Genomic DNA, 3,830 nt, shown 5'->3' with positions numbered 1-3,830 from the left:
CCCAAATTTAGCCACATTTATTGTTCCCTCCCTTTCACTCACAGAAATACCAGCTTTTAGTAGGTCCTACACAAAACACAACAGCATTTGCGTATTATCCATGATCAGGGCATGCAATCCGCTTTGGTTTTGCAGGTTCTGAAGGAAAAGTGGAAATTTGGTGTTAGTCCAGCTGGTATTTGGTACTATAAGGAGTGCAGGTCTCACCAGCTTTTAGTAAGAGGATGCTTTAATGGCATCAGGGCTGAGTTGGACATTTGACATAGCAGTTACAAGCTAATACTGAATGTTGATATTTAAAATCTGGACAAGGATATGAATCTGCCATTGTAAAGTCTATTCCACCATACTCACACTGAGCCCCTTACTTTGTGTGCAGTCTCACTGAACGTGAGTGGGAAGTGCTGGCCTGAAGCTAAGCAGCTAAACCAAGAGCGATGTGAAGCTTATGTCTCTTCTGGAGAAAGCAAAGCTCTGTGTTAATAAATAACTTCTGCAGCGTGGCTCTGTGGAAATGGTAAATGCAGGTTGATTACTTGTCCTCACTAAAACATCTCTTATGCTGGGTGTAGCTATTATTGTATTTCCAATGTATCTAGCCCCGTAGAGGCACCTAATTTATGAGGTCATAGTCCCCAGGCCAAGAACAGAACCATTTACACTTCGATCCTCCAATGCTCGAAATTAGCCCTAGATCCAGGTAAGTGCAGAGGAAACAAAAAGATGCTGTAGTTATGTGAAGGAGAGTCAGTGACTCATGCTTAATATGTTTGCTCAGCCTGTATGCTTTTGGGATGAACCAAGATTAGCAGAGGAAAATGGCCTTTTTATTTCCCTTTTATTGTGTTTACTTCCATCTAGTACTATTAAGCTTATTAAATCTAGGGAGATTCAGCATATCAATAAAGAGGTGCCTGTCATACAATGGTTTTGCAAAGTTTTTATCCAGAGCTTGGCATAAACAGTGAAGCAATAGTTTTTTCTTCATCTCTTCCCAACGAATGGCATGCCATCTTAGACCTCAAATGTGTCCCATTCCTCCCACAAATGACTCAGGCTCTGGACACTGGGCAACACGTCCACTACGGCTCCCACTTTCAGTTATTGTGTCAGGAAACGCCACTGTTCCTTTTTCACTTCCATAATGAAAAATGAAAGTGAGCTGTTTTCATTTCATTTTCATGAACTGCCCCAGCCTATATGCAACCAAGTTTACGTCTGTGCATTCTTCACGATGCAGTTTTACAACCCAGAGAAAACATTTGCTTAATTAGTTGTTGCTCACCGTGCTCAGAAGGGCTGCTTGTCCTCTTGTTACCGTGTTCGAAAGAGCACGAGTGAGGCAGGCAGGCAGTAGCAAGAGCAGCTCCGTGCAATCAGCTCTTCCAGGCCAGTTCATGCAGTGGCTGTGGCTGGACTTGTAATGCTTCAAAGGGCAAGGAGAAAAGGGAAGGGCTCAGGATGTGATATCATACGCTTGTTCTGAAAACAAGGAAACTGCCGGAGATAACTGAAACGTCAACCACTCCGGAGCCTCGGGATGGATAATACTGGAAAATGACTTCTTTGTTTTTCCTCCCTCCTCCCCTCCAGATGCCTCCCAGTAATAGTTATAATAACCCAAGATGATATTCAAGAGTCTGAAAGGTACATAAGCAATTCAGCTGCTAGTTAGCAAGAACTGTATCTTTCTTTCCTGTTTCCAGTGTTTGTTGTCCTCACTCACCATACTGCATCCAATCTTAGGCCTGGATTTTGCTATTGGATCCATGCAGGCAAAGCCTCCCATCTGCTCAGGGCTCCGCTGGGCTTGTGCCACATCAGCAGCAGGTGTCAGGGAGCGGGGGACTGAGCATGCCCTGCCCACCTGAGTCTACTGACTTGCATCAGAGCTGGACATTTCCTAGTGAGACTGCAATGGACTCATCCCCAGCACTCACTGTTGAGTCTTCGGTCTCTGGCGGGTCTGAGACCAGGCCAGAGCTGCCTCCCAGGCTCCAGTGGACTCAGGTGAGCCAGGTGTGATCAGCAGCCTGCTTCACAAGACCAGCTGACCCAATCTACACCAACCTGCTGACTCTTCGGGAGGCAGAACAATTAATTCACTCGCTGGACTGTGACCTCGTTCTTTGTTTCATCTTTCTCAGTGAAGGTGCTGAAGGCTTCTCAAGCACCTGGGCAATTTTAGGAGCCTAAATCCCACTTTCAGAAGTGCCTTGCGACATGGACAATTTGCCACAGGAGAAAGCGGGGAAACAATTTACTGCAGTGGTGCCCCACACAATGGGCCCCATGGGCCCATTGTGTGGCATGGGGCCAGAGTCAGGGCACAGGGCTGTGTCATCTGGCCCTCACAGCTGGAATCTGGCAGAGGTACTAATTGCTGCAGCTCCCACCACCATGGCAGCTATCGCTCCTCCTGCGGCCAGCTTTCTGGTCCTGCGAGCCAGACAATACAGCTTCACACTCCGATTAGCACTACACCCACTCTCCACACTGCTCAATTTCCAGACCTGTGATGAGCCTTGCAGTCTAAGGGGCATGGATCCATGGGCTGTATTGTAGCAATGCTGATTTTCTACATCGGCTACTCCACAGTAGTAAGTGGAAAGAGGAGCTAAACTTCAGTGTCATAGCCCTTGGTGAGTGAGACAAGTTACCAGAGTTTAATTTCCACCTACACTGGGGTAAAAGTGCACCTGGGACACTTATAGCAGAGCAGCAGACGAGTGGCAAATAATCCCATTCCTTTTTACGAGTGGCAAATTGTTTGTATGTCCATAATTTTAGACAAATAGGCTCCTAAATTTCAGTGAGAGTCAACTTAACTTTGTGAAGATTTGGATCCACCTTGTGCCCTGGGCAAATTTCTAAGTGTAATCCCCTACTTAAAAAAAAACAAACAAAACCAAACCCCCAAACCCTTAATAATACCACATCATTATAGTCTTTTTCTCAGCTTATCGTTAGTTATATCCTTTAAGATCAGGATAAGTAAGTTTTTGAAGTAAAGTAGATATTAAGTCACTCATTTTTCTCTCCAGTTGTCAGGATACCCCTATTTACATAATCTCAAGTAGGACCATCATGTAAAAGCAATATATCTTCATTGAGGCCATAAGATGTTTCCATGCTGCTTGGTGTGACTAAATATTCTGCCACTGCATCGAACATGCCTTCCATATCTCCTTCATACGTTTCAGCTCTTGTTTAGGTAGGTTTCCTCTGGAGTTGATCTCTGGATTTCAGTTCATCTACAGTTAAAGTTACTTACCGGGAGCAGGTTCCCGTTTTCATGCCCTTGTATTGCCTTTGTGTTCATTTCCAGAGCTCTGCTTCCGACTGTCAAGGCATTTCAGGAGCCAGGTCCTTGGTGCATTTCAGAATTGATTAGACATTAGACCAACCCTCTGTTTTGGTTTGTACAGCAGGGTGTTACTGTTTTCAGTCCCATTGTTCAAAGGAGGCCCTATGGTGCCAGGTTTCTTGCTCGGTTTGTGCTCCGTGCCAGTGGAAATCATAGCCTTTCAACTTCAGGAACTCGCCTGTTTCATTTAAGAATACAGTAAAGGACAATGGCTTATAGCCTAATAATAATAATTAGCCAGATGCTGCTATTATTAATGCAAGTTTAAACAGTCGTTGATAAATTGCCTAAAGAAACTTTTCCAAAACGCTAATAATCAGTAAAAACAAAACTGCAAGACACAAACATTTTGGCTCTAAAACCCTTTGCAGTTAGTTTTGGGGGCTGTTCCAATTGTTTCCATTTCAGAATGGAGGATTAGTCATCTTCGGTTACCCTTGGGCTTTGAGCAAGAGAGGCTGCT

General features: G+C 44.7%; 1 protein-coding gene across 1 annotated transcript in view; it reads right to left on the bottom strand.

Moving 5' to 3' along the window:
• The window catches only part of RALB (RAS like proto-oncogene B), a 63,410-nt gene extending 61,984 nt beyond the window's left edge, over positions 1-1,426 (bottom strand). The window contains exon 1 of the mRNA XM_006028032.2: positions 1,286-1,426. The gene's annotated coding sequence lies outside the window, so the exon portion shown is untranslated. The remainder of the gene's footprint in view (positions 1-1,285) is intronic.
• Positions 1,427-3,830: the final 2,404 nt, after the last annotated feature.

The sequence above is a fragment of the Alligator sinensis genome, unplaced genomic scaffold, assembly GCF_000455745.1.
Source record: "Alligator sinensis unplaced genomic scaffold, ASM45574v1 scaffold1133_1, whole genome shotgun sequence".
Lineage (NCBI taxonomy): Eukaryota > Metazoa > Chordata > Crocodylia > Alligatoridae > Alligator > Alligator sinensis.
The sequence above is the reverse complement of the archived record's forward strand: the minus strand, read 5'-3'. Positions and strand labels throughout refer to the sequence as shown.